The following is a 22,938-nucleotide window of genomic DNA, read 5'->3' as shown; positions in this document are numbered from 1 at the left end:
ATGCTGAAGACGTGACTCAACTCTGCCCAAGTCAAGGTGGACCTAAAGTTCAGTTAAGACGGCATTTCCAGTATGGCAGCAGCCATAGTTAGACTTCAAAACAACTTCAGGAACAAATGGATGACATCACTGAGAGTCTGTCCATGTTTTGTACCTTTTTATGTCTTTTATGGAGCAGCCCTATATAATCATTTTTTAAAATTGTATTACTTCGATTCTGAAATGTGCTGCATAAACTATTCCTGATTTGAAGCACATGTGGCCAGACCCACTTAGACAGAAAATTGAAAGCAAACACATCCAACACCAAAAAAACCTGTCATGTACCTATGATTCTGTGTTCAAGTACATAATTTCCATTCAATCTGTTCATAAGATCAATGCTTTATGAATATGCTGAAGAATTTTTGTATTCCATTGGCTTGTAATGCAGCGTCTGAGTTCTGGTAATGGTCTGATTGGCACTGCTAGTTCTGTATGCGTCAACCTAAGTAGAACATGCAGCTTCACATTATTTAAATGGCTTTCTGGAACAGGAAGAATGCTTTATGGCCCTGAAAATATCTGCTTTCAGTACCACTGCTGCACATAAATCTAAATTACAGTTTGTCACAGGGAAATGCATGCAATACGAGAGATGCCTATGTAAGTATTATTTACGTTTTGGTGCCTTGTTAGACTTGTGGATCAGAATGTTGAAGTGTTAATGGAGTGGGAGGTGAACGCAGGCTGAGGCTGGACTATGCAGTTATGAGCAGTCAGCATTAGTATTGCTTAAGGGGAAACTGAAAATAGCTAATACTGCTGAAAAATATAAAACATTGTTTATTGAGTGACTCTTTTTTTTCCCTTCATTTTCATCCTGCCTTACAAACCCAGGCTTGCCCAGGAAGACTATTGTGGGTTTTATTTTTGAGATATTCTCCCAAGGGGTGCAGAGGAGGTGGTTTGGAGGACTGAAGGAAAATGAAAAATGCTAGCTTCTATGTACTTTATGAGATTTTTTTAAAACCAGGGTTGAAAAAATAAACAAATAAAGGAGCCTTATGGGTAGTCATGAGTTAAGGGTTGGGAGAGAGAATCACAGAGGTCAGGGCCTTGCTTTATCCACAGGTTATGTAACTCATCAGTGTTACTGTAAATGTGTATGAATACAAGCATATTGTAGGAATTAATTTATGTATAATCTACAAGGCTTTTGCCTTCTGTGCCTGCAATCCTAATTTAACATTTAATACTTTAAATGACTCAGATCTGTGATACTGCAGCTCATCCTCTTCACTTCATCGTCTTCCTGTTCTCTGCTATCAAGGATCTGAAGCCTCTTTCATTGAGGCTGACAATGGTTTATAAATCTTGCCCTTTTAGATCAATCCTTGCAGTTCCACTGCACATGATCCAATCCATCTCCAGTGAATAGTAGAAGTGCCACGCCACTCTGCTCCTCTCAAAATACGCCTATGTCTACTTTTGGCTGATGCTCAACAGTCACAGAGTGTCAGAAAATACAACTTTAATGAAAGGGGACATATTATGCAAAAAGTATTTTTCAGGCTTTTCTAACAAAAATATGTGCCCCGGCCTGTCCACAATCCCCCCAAAGTACCAGAAATACACCCCCCCCCCACCACCCTTTCAGGAAATGTGTGCCAAAACAAGCCATTCTCAGATTTTCCCCTAATGATGTGGGGAGTTAGCACCGCCCCCAGGTTTGGCTGGCCCTCTCCGCTTGGAAGAAAGTTCTCCTCTCCTGATCCTCCGGCTGAGAGGAGGATCATGAGAGCTACATCCATTAAGCCACATCTATTTCCTTACAGGGGTGCAGTCAGGGGCGGAGTCAGACAGCTCAGTAAGATTTGAAGCCATGGAACAGAGGGGATTTTAGACACGCAAAAATTAATACTGGAGGGTTTTTTCAGGAACAAACTTCCCAGGCATGTTTTTGGGACCTCTGAGACCGATATAAATGTGTCTTAATGGGGTAATATATGTGACCTTTAAACAAGCACCTTAGCCCTGCTTAATGTAAAATATCACGCACTGTCTCTTACTGCTTTAATGTATCTTAAATACTGTAAGAAAGCTCACTGTGGTAAAATAAATGCCTCACTTCAAATGCATGCATATTTGCCCATATAAATCCACTTACCATACTAAAACATTCCTAGTAAATTATCTACTCACTGTAACTCAATGCTGCACAAAGGCTTTATGTGGTAAAATGCCTCACCTCATATGTACGTTGCACTAATCAACTATCCTAAATTTTCTTATCTCCTTCATGTAAATCTTCCCACATCCTTGCATTAATACTCTGATCTTGTCTAGTCAGCATCCTTGCACCCTTTGCCCACCCTAAAACCATACTATCAATGTTCTTAGACTTGTATATTGTGGAAATAATAGCATCAAAAGCTTGTACATATTTAAATCTTAATTTTAAAACTTTTTTAAATTTATCTTTGCATTTAAAGTTTAATCACTGTACTGGAGTCAAATTCCTTGTTGCGTAAGCGTGCTTGGCCAATAACGCTGACTCTGATGCTGCCGAATGAAATGAAAGTTGCCCTGCTGTTGCCTGACTCACTGACATCCAGTGATCCCCTGGTTAATGTGACGAATTTCCACTTCTCAGGGTTTTCATTAAGTTGCTTTCCCTGTGTAAACGACTAAGTTAAGATTAAAAAGCTGCTGCAAAAATGCATTAAAAGATACAATATGTAGAATTGCTGCACTGATCGATATCTATATCTATCCATCTACATATACACTATATTGCCAAAAGTATTCAGTCACCTATCCAAATCATTGAAATCAGGTGTTCCAATCACTTCCATGGCCACAAGTGCATAAAATCAAGCACCCAGGCATGCAGACTGTTTCTACGAACATTTGTGAAAGAATGGGTCACTCTCAGGAGCTCGGTGAATTCCAGCGTGGTACTGTGATAGGATGCCACCTGTGCAACAAGTCCAGTGGTGAAATTTCCTCGCTCCTAAAGATTCCACAGTCAACTGTCAGTGGTATAACAAAGCGGAAGCGATTAGGAACAACAGCAACTCAGCAACGAAGTGGTAGGCCATGTAAATTGACGGACCGGGGTCAGCGGATGCTGAGGCGCATAGTGCGCAGAGGTCGGCAACTTTCTACAGAGTCAATCACTACAGACCTCCAAACTTCATGTGGCCTTCAGATTAGCTCAAGAACAGTGTGTAGAGAGCTTCATGGAATGGGTTTCCATGGCCGAGCAGCTGCATCCAAGCCATACATCACCAAGTGCAATGCAAAGCTTCGGTTGCAGTGGTGTAAAGCACGTCACCACTGGACTTAAGAGCAGTAAAGATGCGTTCTCTGAAGTAAATTGCACTTCTCCATCTGGCAATCTGATGGACGAGTCTGGGTCTGGCGGTTGCCAGGAGAACGGTACTTGTCTGACTGCACTGTGCCAAGTGTAAAGTTTGGTGGAGGGGGGATTATGGTGTGGGGTTGTTTTCAGGAGCTGGTCGTGGCCCTTTAGTTCCAGTGAAAGGGACTCTGAATGCTTCAGCATACCAAGAGATTTTGGACAATTCCATGCTCCCAACTTTGTGGGAACAGTTTGGGGATGGCCCCTTCCTGTTCCAACATGACTGTGCACCAGTGCACAAAGCAAGGTCCATAAAGACATGGATGAGAGAGTTTGGTGTAGATGAACTTGACTGGCCTGCACAGAGTCCTGACTCCACTGAGCCTTTGGAATGAATCAGAGCAGAAAGATCAGAGTCAGGCCCTCTTGGCCAACATCAGTGTGTGACCTTACAAATGCGCTTCTGGAGGAATGGTCAAAAATTCCCATAAACACACTCCTGAACCTCGTGGAAAGCCTTCCCAGAAGAACTGAAGCTGTTATAGCTGTAAAGGGTGAACTGGCATCATATTAAACCCTATGGATTAAGAATGGGATGTCACTTAGGTTCATATGCGAGTCAAGGCAGGTGAGCGAATACTTTTGGCAACATTGTGTACATATATATATATATATATATATATATAATCAAAATCTTCTGATTGACATGTTTATGTGATGCATTTCTGATCTGATCAGGCTTTTTTCCTGTTATTTGTTTCCATGGAAACCTATAATTTTGAATACACCTCTAGCAGTCTTGACTCTATTTTGATGTGTCCTTCTTCGTGTCATAAACCAGTCTGTAACTGTTCTGATCAAAGCTCTTTCTAATTCAATGTGCAGAAACTCCCTCTGAAAAGGCATTTTGATTATATAGCAGTGGCCTGAATAATTCAAGGTCTTGAAAACACAAATGGATTCTCTGACCAGCTTCTTCAACCTGTTTCATTCAGTAAATTCTCCAGAGAGCAATAGAAAAAAAGAATAATTGAAAAGAAGAGAAAAAAGACGATGTTGAGCACGCTGATTAGCTCTCCCCCACTGTGAGTCTGTCTGTGTGAAATAAACTTAAACATATACGTCCTGGCTCTCTGTGAAGCTCCTTTATACAGAAGAGAAACCTTCAAGTTAGAGGGAAAAATAACATGTTTTTCTTGGATGTTTGTGGCTCATTACACTTAAGCCTGGGGACAGTAATCTATGAGATTACAAATAAGTGGGCTCTACTGCTGGAAGGCAGGATCTGTGCATTTTTGCGTGGGGAGAGGGAATTTGGCAGGCTGCTGTCAAGCCAGTGGATCAAAGTCCTTTTCCCACTGCAGTGGCTCATCACAACAACCCAGACTGAAGGAGAGAGAGAGGGAGAGAAGGGGGAGAGAGATCTGGAGGAAGAAAGCTTACGCCACTCATGGTTGGCTTAGTGAGCACACTTGCTTCACATTTGAGATCCAAGCCCATACTGAGCAGAGCTCAATAAAGCACTCAAGTCAGCAGGGGAGACTAGATGTGCTGTCAGTGTCAGTACATCCAAATGGCTTGTGACAGTGACACATGAGCGAATACAGAAGCAATGCCTTCATGCAAAATATGAAAAGGTTGTCAACATTTGGAAATGTTATAGTTCTAAAAAACCTGAACCAGCTTCAATGATTTTTCACATGAAGGAAATTGTAATAGACCGTACTGATGTTGGCATACTGTAGAATTCACCATGAATATATGTGGCTGTGATGTTCCTCTGATGTGCTCAGGAAGAGAAGCTTGCATAATTCTAAAATGTTGTAGAGCTGTGTTCCAGGTTTGCAGATCCGAACTAAAGAACTGACAACTCTTCAACTCTCCGCTGCGTCTGTTTCAGTAGAAACTGTAAAGGCTAGAGGAAGTGGAATCTACAGGGAAACTGGGCCCACTGAAATCCAAACCACACTATGTTAAGTCCATAAGGTAGCCTACCTTTGACTGTATTTGGCAGTGTTGGAAGAGTAGCAGCTTTATCATAACCTGGAAGGGGTAAAATGCTTTACATATGTCACCGTTTGGTTCCTAAAATCTCGATTACAAGGGAGTCTTAGCCAAGACAGCAGCACAATACAATCCACACATCCAGGTACACCTCATAAAATTAGAATATCATAAAAAAGTTCAACACTTTTTGTCACTCATTTCACAAAGTGAAACTTATATATTATATAGACTCATTACACATAGAGTGAAATATTTCAAGCCTTTATTTCTTGAAATGTTGATAATTATGGCTTACAGATAAAAAAAAAATTACCCAAAATTCAGTGTCTCAGAAAATTAAAATATTACATAAGATCAATTTAAAAAAGGATATAATAAAGAAGAAATGTCAGGCTTCTGTTCATTTCTATGTGCTCAATACTCAGTTGGGCCTCTTTTTGCATGAATTACTGCATCAGTGTGGTGTGGCATGGAGGCGATCAGCCTGTGGCACTGCTCAGGTGTAATGGAAGCCCAGGTTGCTTTGATAGTGGCCTTCAGGTCATTTGCATTGTTGTGTCTGGTGTCTCTCATCTTCCTCTTGACAATACCCCATAGATTCTCTATGGGGTTCAGGTCAGGTGAGTTTACTGGCCAATCAAGCCCAGTAACACCATGGTCATTGAACCAGCTTTTGGTACCTTTGGCAGTGTGGGCAGGTGCCAAATCCTGCTGAAAAATGAAATCAGCATCTCCATAAAGCTTGTCAGCAGAAGGAAGCATGAAGTGCTATAAAATGTCCTGGTAGCTGGCTGCATGGACTGTGGACTTCAGAAAACACAATGGACCAACAGATGCCATGGCAGCCTAAATCCTCACTGACTGTGGAAACTTCACACTGGACTTCAAGCAACGTGGATTCTGTGCCTCTCCACTCTTCCTCCAGACTCTGGGACCTTGATTTCCAAATGATATGTAAAATGTACTTTCATCTGAAAAGAGGACTTTGGACCACTGAGCAGCAGTCCAGTTCTTTTTCTCCAGATCCCAGGTAAGACGCTTCTGACGTTGTCTCTGCCACATTTGTAGCCCTCGTTTAAGATTCATCTGTGTGAAGCAGCTCTTGATGCGCTGACTCCAGCCTCAGTCCACTCCTTGTGAAGCTCCCCCAAATTCTTGAATGGATTTTGCTGACAATCCTCTCAAGGCTGCGGTTCTCCCCTATGCTGCTGCACCTTTTCCTACCACACTTTTTCTTTCCACTCAACTTTCTATGAATATGCTTGGATACAGAACTCTGTGAACAACCAGCTTCTTTAGCAATGACCTTTTGTGGCTTACCCTCCTTGTGGAGGGTGTCAAACACTGCCTTCTGGACATCTGTCAAGTCTGCAGTCTTCCCCATGATTGTGTAGCGTACTGAACCAGACTGAGAGACCATTTAAAGGCTCAGGAAACCTTTGCAGGTGTTTGGAGTTAAACAGCTGATTAGGGTGTGACACCATGACTTTCCCATATTGACCTTTTTCACAATATTCTAATTTTCTGAGACACTGGATTTTGGGTTTTCATGATCTGTAAGCCATAATCATCAACCTTTCAAGAAACAAAGGCTTGAAATATTTCACTCTATGTGTAATGAGTCTATATAATATATGGGTTTCACTTTCTGAATGAGAGACAAAAATTCAACTTTTTCATGATATTCTATTCTGGAGCTGTGGGACAAAAACACAAAAACAGGTTTTATTAACCTCTTGGACATTTCTGCCCAATAGGTTTAACTTTTAAATACATTATTTATATTTAAAAATGCATAAATAACACCATTTCTTTCCAATAATTGTATTGATTAAATCTTTTCTCCAACTTCAGCCCTGTCAAAAACGACTAAATATTTGAATATTTAGGGGGTTTTAATCCTTTAAATGCCAATTTGACTGCAAGAAGTAGTGGTTGTTTTTTTTAATTGAAATATTTAAATATTTCTTTTTTAAAAACACAATACATTTCAGGTGGCTGAGATATTATTCTCAAGCTCGGTCCTGGATATGTCAAAGATCAGCAACAGAATGTATTTCCATGCATTATCAGTTTTTATGTTGGATTTAACACTTTACCCTCCAAGAAGCCAGAATGGTTTGTCCAAAACTACCAAAGTTGGCAGCAGGGTTGTGGTTTGTGTTTTAAAGCAGCTGTGACAGCAGTAGTCTATTCAGGCGCCTCTGTTCATTAACATTGTGGGAGAGCAACTGTTTTGGTGTAAGCATGAACAAAGTACAATTGCGTCTGGCACACAATACAGGATAATTGTACTGATTTTTGGCCCTTTTCCCCTCTTTCCAACAAAGTCTCCAAAGGCCCAATTACTGGATGGTTGTAAAGTTTATCTTAACATGTTGTGTGGGTTATGAGTGATCTTTCCCTCTCCACTCTGCTCAAAAGACAGGCCAGCGAGAGATCGTAAATAGTAGGCATGTTCAATATTTAGATCAGAATTTCTATTTGGTGGGCTGAGCACTTCAGACAGCCAGGATGAAGTCACCTGAGAGTAAAGGTGAGAACATTAATATTGCAATACATGTCCCCCTAGAATTATTTCATATATGTCAGTAATCAATTTATAATCAAGGGAAGGAAAGCCGTTGTATAGGCACCTTGAGATGTGCAACCAACAGTATTACAATATCATGGCAGCGTTTGTGCTCCTATTTAAGCTTGACGTCAGAGGAAGCAGCTCTCTGAATAAGGAAGCTGGTTGCTCTCAGTGTTGCAGTAAAGAATGAGTACTTTAAGGGACAGTAGCCTATAGAAAAATAAAATGTTCCCCTGTGCTACTGTGTCAGATTTTTCATCTAATATGACTCACATTCTCTCTTGAAGGGAGTACTCTTGTAATCCATGTGCTCTCCATCCTACTGCAGCGGCTGCTGTGCTCCCTGACTATTTTTCTTTTCCTAGTTGAACCAAGAAGTGCATGTAAGCATAAAATGTTCTGTCTGGCTACAGGCATTTTTCATGTGACTTGATATCTCTGGACATTAGAATAATGCCACAGCCTGAGAAGGAAAGCAGATTTGTGCAGACAAAAAGGGAACTTCAATTAAAACCGGCTTTGGGATTACTACCGTTACGATCGAGGTGCCCTTGAGCAACTTCCTTTATCCCTGATTGGCTCGCTGGAGCTACACAGTGGTCAGCCTCAATCCTTTGCAAATGGCGGTTTGATGCGTGCTGATTATTCAGCTTCAACTCCTAATCGAAAGAAAGTGAGACGAGCCGGATGAGAAACATCCAGCACAGAAGAGTTGGTAATAATGCAGGAGAAAATGATAGTCTCCCTTGAACACCACAAAGATACATGTTTAAACACGTTTCTTTAACATGGATATTTGGACATTCAGTCTAGAGTTGAGTAATTTTAGCAGTGCCTATCACTGAAAGGGAAATCTCCAGCTCATTCTCTTCCTCTGTCTCTTCCAGCATTCATTATTAATCAGAGAATGTTCTTTTTGGTTTCATAATCGCTTTGATAATCAAGGTTGCTGATGGGAGGGCACACATGCAAAATTGATAGTTTGAGCGTGGCCTACTCAAGGGACAAAAGTGTTAATTAATTAAGCAGTAAGGTGAAAGGAAAGCACCAGGGCTGTGCTCAGAATTCTGGAGCACACCTGGGAATTCACCAGAGGACCCCGCCCCCCCAGATGCATCAGTCATAATGCGTAATCAGCATTCACCACCAGAGTAATTCAAGTGTCTTATATACTGTTTTTCCTATTATTACCAAGTGCAGTGTGCTTTAAAACCTTAACATCAAAACAACGCCTTTTGGGCGTCTTTCAGAAACGAAGACAAATCTACACACAGTAGCCATTTAGGGGAAAAGAAACCATTCTTAACTAGATCTTCACAGTAGGAAGGGATGGTGCCTATAAAATGTATTCATCCTCTTGAATGTTTCGACCTTTTAATGATTTTGTAAACCAATCATGGTAAATATAATTTGGCTTTTTAGACAGTGAAAACAGATTTCTTCAAAGTAATATCAATCAAATATAAAATATGTGATTAAAAAATAAATGACTGCATAAATATTCACCCCCTTTATGTGACTGCATTCAACAGAGGTCCAACCAGTTGGTGCTAGTATTCTCACAATTAGTGAAATGGAGATCACCTGAGTGCAGTGAAAGTGTCTCAAGTGATTATAGCACCATTGTGTGGAAGGTCCAGTCACTATTTAATAAGTATGACTGGCTACCATTACACCATGAAGACAAAAAAACAAATATTGCAAATATTGACTCAAACCATGATAAAGCAGATATTAAGTGGTTTATACAACAGTCTTTAGATACGAAAAGCATGCATATGCCTCTTTTTAGGGTTTTATCTGTGAAATTATTAAAATATATGTTGATTTTTGGCAGCAGTGTGTCACTTTTTCTTCTCTCTTGGGTCGAGGGGGGGGGCTCCACTTTTCTTAGGTACATGTAGGGGAGGCTCCAAGAAAAAATGGTTTAGAAACACTGAGTTAGGGATGGATAAAATAAAAAATAATAAAATCCAAAGCACCAAACATCCCCTGGATGTCAGTTAAATCTATCAGCAAGAAGTGGAAGGAATATGTGTAAGTCTGCTTAGATCAGGCCGTCTTCACAACTGAGTGACCATGCAACAAGGAGACAAGTAAGAGCGGTCACCAAGACACCTATGACTACTCTGAAGGAGTTCCAAGCTTCAGCAGCTGAGACAGGAGAGACTTTGAATGCAAGAACTATTTCCTGGGTTCCTTACCTGTCAAAGCTTTATGGGAGAGTAGCAAAGAGAAAGGGACTGTTGAAGAAAACTCAGATTGAATCTCAACTAGAGCTCAGAAATGCATGTGGGAGACTCCATGGTTATGTGGTAGAAAGTTCTTTGGTCTTATGAGACCACTTTGATGTTTTTTAGCCATCAGTTTGTTTGGCTGACACCAAACACTGGACATCATCACAAACACACCATCCCCACTGTGAAGCAGGTTGGTGGCAGCATCATGCTGTGGGGATGCTTACTGGCACCTGGATTTTTTTTTTTTTTTTTTTTTTTTCCAGCAAGAGAATGACCAAACGTATACAGCAAAAGCAGCACAAAAATGGATTTACGACAATAAGGTAAATGTTGTGTAGTGGCTGAGTCAAAGCCCAGTCCTCTATCCAAAAGAGAATTTGGATACCAACGTTCCAGTTAGAATCACCTAAAGCCTAAGAGGAGAGAAAGCTGAAACTTGGGTTTTATTCCTATTGCATGCCAAACACACCTGTGTGTAATCACACTACTTTATCGAACCTGTTCTTTTGTGGTTTGCAAAGATGCCTTATTTGCTCTCAAAACAATTGACCTGGTAGCCTACTGACACTGGCTTCCATAGACTTTGAGTAGAAAGGATAAAAAACCTCCTTTCACTTTGTATGACTTACAATGAGCTGCAAAAGAAATGCAAAAGAAGGTTACAGGAATGTAAAAAGAAGGCTTTCATAAATTCTTGCTGGCAGTAATCTTTTCTACAAGCATACTTGCAATCATTGAAAACATTGCAGCAAAGAAAACCATAATAGAAAGAAGACATTTCATCTTCACCTCAAGGAAAAAATGCTTTAAGCTAAGCAGCAGAAAACTGCTTTGCTAGTTTAAATCTGCTGATAAGGTTTGAGACATGAAATGAACCTGAAAATGCAAACCCATACACATAAAACTTAAATGCCTTTTTCATCCGTTCAATCAATAACTTCTCAGGTTTTCATGTCAGATTAATTTTACTTATTAGTCACATGAAAAGGCTTCTGTTATAACCTGACATGCCAGATGGATTTGTTCCACACATTCATCTGGAAAACCTTCCATAGACGGTGTTTGGGAAAGGGCAGAGCCTTTGAGGAAAAACTCAGAGGGTGTAAGATGAACGCTCTATTACATCTTTAGAGGCCAATCAGAGCAACAAAACACGTGACGTAGCAGCTACCAAGGTGCACCCCTACCGAGGAGTAAACTCCATAGAGAACTGCATAACATGAACCATGACAACTGAAGACATGTCAGTACATGACTTTTGTCATTTTTGAAAAGAAAGCTACTCAATGCTGTTCTTTGTTCTTATTTTAACAAAGAAATGTCATCAAGTGCTGATAAAACTGGCACTGGAAGCATCCACGCTAATGTTTTCTGCCATAATTGCACCAGTTCTTGTCACTGCTTGCTTATGTCATGACTCCACCACACCTGAAAGTACTGCCCCTCAATTTATCCTGTCACTTTCTAACCGGGCCCAAACTGTTCAGATGGGAGCTTTGCAGGATGGATTCACCATCGAGAAACACGGAAACGGGCGAATCCATCTGATTTGCAAGGTTACTTCTGTTGAGGAGTGTGTCCAATCAAAATTAAGTTAAACAGACTCAAAACACATGCAGAGAATCTTTCTTACAAATAGACAAAAAGACTGTTCTTCTCGTGAATAATGTGGATTTGAATTTGAAGTTAACACATTATACTTGTGCTCTATTTAGGATACATGATCTGTGAATCAATCCCTAAATCCAGTTTGCCCTTCAAGGGATATTTTGGTATTTTTCAATTTGGGCTGTGTCAGGTACATGGCATTATTAACAGCATCAGTCTGTGTTTCCTTTATAAGCAGAACCCACTGCACGCACATGTAAGTAAGCTAGGCTACACAGCAATACAGACAGGCATCGCTGTATCGCCTAGCTAACTTACACTAGGTCCATCCATCCATTTTCTATACCGGTCATCCTGTTGGCAGTCTCGGGGGGCTGGAGCCTATCCCAGCTGTCAATGGGCGAGTGGTGGTCCCCAGTCAATTGCAGGGCTGACATATGACAACCAGGCATGCTTATACTCACACCTACGGCCAATTTAGAGTAATCAGTCTACCTAACAAGCATGTCTTTGGTAGTGGAAGGAAGCCAGAGTTCCCAGAGAGAACCCTCGCATGCTCAGGGAGAACATGCAAACTCCGCACAGAAAGGCCCTGACCAGGTAGCGAACCAGGGACCTTCTGCTGTGAGGCAACAGCGCTAACCCCTGCACTGCGATGCAGCCCTATACACTAGGTCAAAAATAATATTGTGTATTGTCATTTCCAGATCAGCTGTTTGGGCCTGTGGGCTACAGCAGATACAACAGCAACAAACTATACTAAGAGTAGTAATTTCTGCTCAGTTTTCCTCCTCAACAGCTGACATATGGTCTCCATAAAGTAAACATATACATAGAGAAGTGGAGCCAAGTTGAGGTGTCCTGATTGGGCCTATCAAGCTTTGATGGATTGGGCTGTTGCTCTACCTTCCCGTACTCCCATTTTCTTGTAGGAAGACTTTTTAAGAAAATAACATGAAAATATAACATACAGGGGGGGTTGTATTTTTAAAAATTCAAAACTTTTTTGAACAAAAATCCAGAAAATGTCTGCCTCTCTGCTCAATGTGTCAATTAGGGAGACGCTACTGTCCATATTTCTGATCAGAAAGCAAACTCACAGTGTTACCTTTACAAACCAAAACAACTCCATTACTTGGGGCAGTGAAATACATTATTCTGTTCACCTCAGAAAACTCCATAAAGAAACTCTTCTTATCAGGAATACCTTTCTATCTGACAGCCTTAAGAAGTAAAAAGAGACAGAATGCAAACTCAACACACCCAGGAGTTTTGATCAAAAGTTTTTTGTTAACTGGACAAACAAACTAAACCTTGTAACGTGCTGTTTGCTCTGCTTAACTCCTCTTCTACTGCACCTGCTGTTCTGGCATCAAGGTGTAAATTACATTCAGCTAATGGCCTCAGATGAAAAATTTGGAGGTGGGCGTTTGGCGTAAGAGGCGACAGTTGGAGTCACAACTGACAATGATGATGTGGCAAGGACAGCGGGGGTAAACTGTTAAAAAACAGCAAGAGGTCAGAACACATACAGCCTACACAGCCTCTAAAAGCCTGGCTGATGTATTTCATGAACAGTGGGAGAGACGCCTGTGGGCCCAAACAGATAAAGAAAACCGTGAGATTGCACCAAACGTGTGATCGATGGAAGAGAAGCCAATTTCAAGGGTGCTGTCAATGCCCTGAAAAGTATTCTGCATGCAGCTATTTTATGAATAAAAGAGGAAAGAGGCTGTGAACACAACAAAATCCAGGACAGAGGAAGTTATCTGCAAGCTCAGGATGCTATGATAATAAAACAAAAACTCAGACTTAAGTTCATGCTGAGGTATAGGGTCCAGCTGGGGTTTTATATACAGCAGCATCAGACATAGACCTTTCCACCTCTGCAAGATTATACCTGCTCAAAACAACATCAGGCTGGATGTCCTTGGTCAGGAAAATACCAAATAATACACACATTTGAGGAGACGGCGAGCAAAAGTTCAGGGAGTCTGGTGAACCCAGCGTCCTCAACGAATCCAGGTAGTCCAGTAAAGTTGAAATTGAGTGGAAATGACTGAATATTGTGTTGAAACAGTCACTTAACTTTTATGCAATAACAGTGACATTAGCTTATGAAATTAAAACACAATGAATTTCTTTTCTCACATTCTTCTTATTAAAATATTTTTACTCCTTACTTTTTAAGATTTTATGACCGAACAAGGATATCATAAATCATCAAGGATACGTTCACATTTTTATACTTGAGGAAATCTGCAGACCTCATACTGATGGGCCAGTTATAACAGAAAAATGAGATCCTCCTGCGGGCCGGATTTAACTGTTCCATGGGCCGGATTTGGCCCCCAGGCCTTGAGTTTGACACCTGTGTGTTAGATGCTGTGTAATATGGCAACACTACAATAATTTTCTCAAAAATTACCCGAATAAAATCAGTGGTTAAAAAAAAAAAAAAAAAGTAGCAGTAGGCTTACACAAAAAAGCTAAAAAGAGTAGTAATAGTAGGCGGGGCAATGGCCTGCAGTGGCTGTGACCGCAAGGAGTGCTGAGTGTCCCTTATTTTTATGCAGAAAAGTTGGCAACCCTAATAGTAAGATACAGGTTTATAGGCTTTTGTTTCCTGTGCTTCCTCAGAACAACAGCTTGGACCCTCCCTGCAACCTTTCAAAGTATAAGCAAGGAGTTATATGGTTTTTCATGCTGCCAACATTTGCTAAAAAATGCTTGGATTGTTGACCTGTGTCCTTTTATAGCTTGAACAGTTCGGTGTTTGTGAGTCAAACTTAAATGGGTCTCTCATCCAATTGAGGATATAAACTGCTATGATCTCAGACTGAATGCAGGAATAACGTTTAGACTGTAAGGTGATGGTTTCAGAGTTCAAGTGTGTCCATACATCTTTACAGACCTGTTGAGTCCACTTGAAATGGTCTCCACTCAATCATGGTCACAAATACCACACACGAAATGTGCAGTTTGTTCGAGGCTAAAGATGCACTCGACTGTCTTCATGAAGAAGTTTAAAGGTCCAAGAACTCTGATACTTTTTTATTTACAGGTTATAAATTCAGTGTCCTGATTTGGTGCACAGCAGTTGAAAGCAGAATGAAATAGAGGATGGAGAGGGCCGTTCAAGGCGTTTTCAGAGTCGCCCAAAAAATCCAAAAGAAGTTTGAAGCAGGAAATAAAAGGTTTCAGCTTATACAGATGGAAGGGAAAAACATGTCAGTGGAACTGCTTCTCAAATGTTTGTAGTGAATGATAAAAGATGAATAGTTCTCTTGGTACGCATGTACTTTTATACTAAAGGAAAACAGGTTCCACTGCTCCATATCAGTGTGTAAGGCAGCTAAAAGTTTTCCCATCTCACTCCCTAAAAGAAAAGAGAAAGATTAAACCAGAAAAACTCACAACCATGACAAGTAAACAGCACACAAATGTGTTTCAAGTAGTACGGTGGAGGGGTTGTAAACAGAGTCTATACATACTGGTTCTACAGCCACTGATCCATGCCAGAAACAAGAAGACTGTTCAGGCATAAGGGGTTCTCTCATACCTGGATTTATTGGAGGGATGTTCTGTCCTATTTTGCCTAGTTCATTTGGATATACACTAATAATAATAATAATAAGATCAATAATAATAATAGAAATGATAATATTAATAATAATAATAATAATAATACATTTTATTTGGAGGCGCCTTTGAAGTCACCCAAGGTCACCTTACATAAAGTAAAAGCATAATAAAACATAATTAAAACATCAATAAAGACAAGTGAAGTGCACAGTGTGCAGTTAGAGGGAATATGCCAGTTTGAACAGGTGGGTTTTGAGTTGGGATTTGAATGAAGTGATGGAGTCTGACTGTCTGTGTGGGGGGAGGGAGTTTCAGAGTCTGGGTGCTGAGCAGCTGAAGGCTCGGGCACCCATGGTACTGAGGCGTGACGTGGGGATGGTTAGTAGTCCAGCAGAGGTTGAGCGGAGGGTGCTGGAGGGAGTGTATTCATGAAGGAGGTCGCAGAGGTAAGTGGGGGCTAGGTTGTGGAGAGCTTTATAGGTGAGGAGAAGGTTTTTATAGCGGGTGCGGTATTGTACGGGGAGCCAGTGAAGTTGAATGAGAACAGGGGTGATGTGGTCAGAGGATTTGGTGCAGGTAATGATCCGGGTGGCCGAGTTCTGAATGATTTGCAGTCTGTTAATGAGTTTGGCGGGGAGGGCGTTGCAGTAGTCAAGGTGGGATGTGACAAGTGAGTGAACCAGTATTTCAGTGCTGGATTGGGATAGTGATGGGCGGAGTCTGGAGATGTTGTGGAGGTGGAGGAAAGCAGTCTGGGTGATGTTTTGGATATGAGGTGCAAATGAGAGGGTGCTGTCCAAAATGACGCTGAGGCTCTTGACTCGGGGGGAGAAGGGTACAGGGAATCCGTCAGTGACGATGGGTGGAGCTGGGGTGTGTTGTAATTTGATGAGGGTGGATTTGGAGCCGATGAGCAGGGCCTTGGTTTTATTGCTGTTAAGATTCAGGGAGTTCCTGCTCATCCAGCTCCAGATGTCTTCCAGTCAGATGATGAGGGAGGTGGGAGGGAAGGCAGCGGTGGGTTTGGTGGAGATGTTTTTTAGACAAAAGTATTCATATGCCTGACTGTTACACCACCAAGGACTCTGCTGACATTGTATTCAAATATATCTACTTCATATGGAATTGCCCGCCTTTTAGAGCTATAACACCTTCAACTCTTCTTGTAGGTTTTCCACAAGATGTTGGAGTGTTTCTGTGGGAATTTGTGCCCATTCATTCTGTAGTGCATTTATGAGGACAGGCACTGACATTGGACAAAAAGGCCTGGGTTGCAATCTCCATTCCAGTTCATCCCAAAGATGCTCAATGGGGTTGAGTTCTGTGGAGCAATTACTGTTGCAAAACTATTTGCAAATGTGCACAAAGATCTGTACACATATTAAATGTGCAGATAGATTTGCAATTGTGTGCACTAATCCACAAATGTGTGCACAAATCCACAAATGTGAGCAATAATCTGCAAATGCATGCACAAATCTGCAAATGTGTATACAAATCTGCAAATGTGTATACAAATCTGCAAAAGCATCTACATATCTGCAAATGTGTGCAAAGATGTGCAAATATGCAAAAAGGTTTGTATATTAAAAGGTTTGAAAATTTGTTCGAAGATCTGCAAATGCATGCACAAATCTCCAAATGTGCAGACCAGTTGGTAACTGTGGACCCAGGAAACTTATTCTTTCTTGCTTTAATACTCTGTACAATTTTATTTATTTATTTTTTTTTACATATTTGCAAATCTTTGCACACAGTTTAGATCTGTAAGCACATTAGTGCACATATTTGCAGATTTATCTATACTTTTCCAGATTTGTGTACAGATCTTTGTGCACATTTAGAAATAGTTTTGCAACAATAATAGCTCCAAAGAGTTCAGGGATCTTCAGGTGACTCAAGTTCTTCCACACCAAACTCACCAAAGCATGTCTTTATAGTTCTTTCTTTGTGCACTGGGGCACAGCCATATTGGAATGGAAAAGGGCCTTCCTCAAACTGTTGCCACAAAGTGGGAAGCATAGCATTGTCCAAAATATCTCAGTATATCGTTGAGATAAGGGGCCTTGCCCAAACCCTGACAAACAGCCCTATACCATTATCACATCTCCACCAAACTTCACAGTCAGCATAATGCAGTGAGGCTGGTGACGTTCTCCTGGCAACCGCCAAAACCCAGACTCACCTACCGACTGCATTATTTAATTAAGTTACCTTTTCTTAACCAGGAAAACCTACCCTAGATCAAAACCTTGGTCAGTACATTCCTCTTCATTCACAAGTTAAAGCTCATTGTTCTTTTACACAGCAGCCCAGCTTCACATAAAGAATCAGTTAAAAAAGTAGCTCAAGAGTTGTCTTTAGAGATGCAGTCACATGAGGACAAAATTAGCAGGGATGAGTTTGAATTCTTTTTCCTTGGGGTCCTATAGAAAAGGCAAAAAATCGTCTGTAAGTTTCCACAGCTGCTCTAAGTCTTACGAGGACAACATAGTCTTACTCCTCCCAGCTTAAATAACACAGTAGAGTCTGTATCATCATTCTGTGGGATTTACTCATCCGCTGCATATACTCTTAACTGATATAAATGCCTGATTATGGGTTGCCTCTGCGACTACAGCACAAAATGGCCATGAACTCAGAGTTAGAGGTGCTTATTTGCATAAGTCTCTCACAAATTAGTATTCCAGCACTCCCAACGTCAAGAGAAAGTCTCTCAGTATCATGCAGTGCAATTATGTTTGCATAAACATTTAAAGTGTTTGTAGTGTAGGATGGCTACCCACTGTATATGGCAGGAAAATGCTGCAAGGCATAAATAAGGACCCACTAATGTTGCCAGAATATTAGGATTAGGATATTTTGATTAGATGTCAATTTAGAAATATTAATGTGACAGAGTGTGGGCTAATTTAAGCACTCAAAAGTCAAACGGAAGAAGATTAACTCTGTAATTTGCAGATTTGACTTGATGGTTAGACATGGCATTTTTTTTCCTTTAAATTCATAAATATAGGCTTTAATGGTGATTGTAATGAAAGAGTTGGTGGTTTGATTCCAGCTCCTGCTGACCATATGTCCAAGTGTCATTGTGTAGACTGAACCCTCATGGCTCCCTGTGGCATTAACATCAGTCTGTGACTGTGTTTGAACAGAATCAATTCATACCAACAGGCACTTGACACAGCATGGGCTAAACAATGACTCAAATGTTTGCTGCTGTTTTTATTCACCTTTCTGCACCTGTGAGAACCCACTGCTTGGCCACAGATCCCTGAAAAAGAGACTATTATCTCATCCTGTGAACTTTTTTTTCTCTCTTTTCAGCTTAGTTGCATTTGCATTGGACCTCCTCTGCCATTTTTAAAGACTTTCCTCCAGTACAGATGCACCCAAGAGTCACTTTATTGACACCTCAAGTAGATGCAGTTTCACTGGACCTTAAAACACTTTATGTAGTATCCTTTGCCAGGAGACTCTGAGTGTGTGCAAATGGGTACATTTGTTGGGGTATAATATGCTCTGAGTGGTCTAGAGACAACTAAATCCCTGTAAGTACAGTCCACATACCATTAACTAAACAGGATTGTTCTGTCTTTGCTTCTTTCAGACCAAATTGGGGTACACATAATAATCAGGTCAAATTAGGGCCACATTACTGCCCTCCCAACCACAGACAACAAATACATGATTATCTGATTATCTTGCCAGAAATTCCTGTGGTGTGAGCTTTGTTGAGAGTGATTTTACCCTCTTAGATATACTCAGAGGACGATCGAAGACAGCTGAACCCCACTGTATGAATTGCTGTACAGAACAATAACAAATCAGGAAGCTAGCTGACTGAAAAAGGAAGTACAACTAGCACAGCCACGATAAATGTGAAGCATAAAGTCAGATGGACGTCTGAAATACAAGAGAAACTTGTAGATTTTTGGCGAAAGCATGAGTTTTTATTTAACTTGTCCTGTAAAACATAGGCTACCAATTTAAACTGACAAGAGAGTAGTTGTACCAAATTTGTTGCTACTTTTGTCCTATTTTGGTGGATTTTGGTGTTGGTGACAGCTCACAGTAGCCCAGTGGTTCCCAAAATTTTGTTGTCTGGCCTCCCTTTGGCAGATGAAAATATTTTCGGGCCCCCCTACCCCTCACTGTACATATCGACACCTGTAAATGTACAACGAACACACTTGCATTTACAACTCTTGCACACAAATTTCTTTATTTTAATTTACCACAACATAAAACCTTAAAATTTTGATTTTTAAAATAGACTCTGAAATTGTACAGTAACAAACATCTTTAAGATTTACAAGTACAGTAGTAATATCAGTGACTACTATGGGTATTTTTGGTGCTACAGATCTCTTGAGTCTTGGATGCACCTGTGAGACTGACAATCTCAGGCCGTTTTCAATGTCCAGCTTTGATTTTTGTTTTTTTGTCTTAATTGCAGCAACAGCAGAAAAACCGCTGTCTCACACAGGTAGGATGTTGCAAATGGAAAGAGTGTGGCCAAGGCTCTCATTGACATTGTTAAATCTGAGGTGGTATCAACAGGGTATGGAGGGGAAAAGGGTACTAATTACCCGGGCCCACAGAAGGAAGGGGCACTTGAGGAGCCTGCAATGAAAAGTGCGTTTATATCTATTTTTTTCTTAGTAATTAGTGTCATTATTGAATTGAAAGCAACAAAATGAGTGGGTCAACAGACTGATATTTGTATCAAATAGAGTTAAATAAATACTGGGGGGGCCTCAACTCTGCCCTTGAAAATATACAGATGGTATAGCCCAGTAATGTAAGTAAATTCAATTTAACCACAGTAAAAATATTGCTCATAAATAGGAAAATTATGCTTAAAAATACATTAACATGTATAAATATTTATAAAAAATGATGCAACATTTGTTGCTTGGCTAGCCAGTTAAGGGGGGGCCTGCCTAATATTCTTTCTAGGGGCCCAAAATCCCTAGCTACTACCCCGGGTATCAATGACATGCTCCTATTCAGCAGTGCTGAAGTCATCAGCTTGTGTTGCTTAAACCTTCCTTGCAGCGCCCCCTATCATGACCGCGTGCCCCCATTGGGGGGTCCACGGCCCGCTTTGGGAGCCACTGCAGTAGCCTGTGCTGAGTTTGGAAAATAAAGCCCGTGCAAAGTGAGTGAAGGTTTCGTAACTTCATAATGGCAGGACACAATATGGTATATCGTATTTCCAGAGCCTTGGCTTTTTCTTAAAATGTTTCAACAAGGTGTTGGAAACATTCCTTAGAGATTTGATATGTTGTGAGTTCAGAGATGGTATTCTGCATACTGTGGTTATAACCAGTGGTTGAGTTACTGTTGCCTGTCTATCATCTCGAACCAGTCTGCCCATTCTCCTCTGACATCAGCAAGGCATTGTTAGGCTATGGTATAATGATTGTGTCATATTCACATAGGTTCCTAAAGGTTTTAACTTTGACTTTTCCTTTTAATTGATTAATTTGAAGGTAGAAAATAAAACAAAGTGGTCAAATACCTATTTTAGCCATACTGGACCACAGTGGTATAGCACAGAACTTTTAACTTCACTATCCGGAGCCATCTGCCATCAGAAAAATAGCTGTCTGTTGAATATTGTAAACCGCTGACTGTGCATACCTCATAAAAATGAACAAAGTGATCATTTCTTTGTACTAAATGCTGATTAATAAGCAGTATATGATTTCAAGTCATTTTACTGCTAATTTGATGCACTGGCTGCTTCTCTGTGGCCACCTGTGGAGAATGTGCTAATGAGCAGATGTTACGGTGTACCCAGGTGATGTTGGGACAGTACAGTATGTGTGTGTTAACACACTGCTTGAATAAAATTGGCCTCCAACTGCTGTGATGTCCCGGGCCTTGTGATTAATTGATGTATGACTAACAAAGCCTTCAGCCTCAGGTCCCATGAAGCTCAGCTCACGGTGCTGCTCGCTGTTTATTAGAGCGTTTCTGCTGATCAAGGAAATCAGGCTGGAACAGAGGATTCGGTTACGGTAACTTAGGTGCAGTTTGCCTCTTTTATTATCAGAAAGGGTGGCAGTGGCAGTGGCTGAATACACAGGAATATGTAAGAACTACACTTTCTTAAAAAAAAAAAGCTTTAAAATATTCTAAAGACGTTTTTTTGTGGCAAAGTTTCTTCAAGTTTTTATGAGAAAGTAAGAAACTTTTGAATATACTTTTGAAACCCTGTTGTCATAGTTATCAGCTAATTTCAGAACATTTCTTAGTATTCTTTATTGTCAGTTTTGATATTAAGCCAAGACTCCTAGAAAAGAGTTGAAATGGAAAGCCATGGCTTCCTTGCTGAACTCAATCTGTGACAGATTTAAGTTATATAAAGCAGGCTACAGCATCTTTTTAAAACTTCAGACTATGAATATCTTTGAGGAAATGCATGAAACTACATTTTTTGGCAGTGCTCACAATGAATTATATCAAATATATATGTTTATTGAGGAAACAACCTCCATATTCAAAACAAACCCTGCAAAGCAGATGGATTTGACTGAATGAATGTCTGTGATCAAGTGGGTTCATCTTACAAAGCTTGTAGCTCAGGGGTATTCAAAATGTGGGAATGTAACTTCTCTATACACACAATGGCCACTTTATTAGGTACACCTTGGACCACCTTTTGCCTTCAGAACTGCCTTAAATCTTTGTGGCATAGTGTGTTGGAAACATTGCTCAGAGATTTTGGTCCATATTGACATGATGGAATCACGCAGTTGATCGCACATCCATGATTCCAATCTCACATTGCACCACATGTTGTAGCTGAAACTGTGGCTCATTAACCTGACACACCAGATGCATTTGTTCCACACATCTATCTAAACCTCTCATAGACAGCGTTTAGGAAAGGGCAGAGCTTTTGAAAAAAAAAGAAAACTCAGAGAGTGATTGAATGAATGCTCTGTCTGTCACATCTTTACGGGCCAATTAGAGCAACAAAACACATGATGTAGCCCCTACCGAGCAGTAAACTCCATAAAGGACTGCATAATGCGAACCACGTCCACAGTAAACATGTCAGTACACAACTTTTGCCGTGTTTGAAAAGAAAACAACTCAGTGCTGTTCTTTGTTCTTCTTTTAACGAAGAAATGTCATCAAGTTTTGATAAAACTGGTGCTTTAGCAGCATCCACGTTAATCTCCACCGCCATAATTGCACCGGCCTCTTATTGCTGCTTGATTACGTCACGACTCCGCTGCACCTGAAAGTACTGCCCCCCAATGCTGATTGGTCCTGTCACTTTCTAACCATGCCCAGACTGTTCAGCAAGATGGATTCACCAGTGAGAAATACAGAAACAGGTGTATCCAGCTGGTTTGCAAGGTTATGTAACCAGTGGTTATTTGAGTAGCTGTTGTCTTTCTATCATCTTGAACGAGTCTGTCCATTCTCCTCTGATCTCCGTTTTTTAACAGCGTCCGGATGTGAGGGCAGAGAAGCTTGAAGATATTACCACTGCTAAATGAAGTTTTTGTTTTAAAAAAACTAAGTTCAGGAACTAAGACCATGCCTCTGCCTTA

Source organism: Cheilinus undulatus, linkage group 3, assembly GCF_018320785.1.
Source record: "Cheilinus undulatus linkage group 3, ASM1832078v1, whole genome shotgun sequence".
Lineage (NCBI taxonomy): Eukaryota > Metazoa > Chordata > Actinopteri > Labriformes > Labridae > Cheilinus > Cheilinus undulatus.
The sequence above is the reverse complement of the archived record's forward strand: the minus strand, read 5'-3'. Positions refer to the sequence as shown.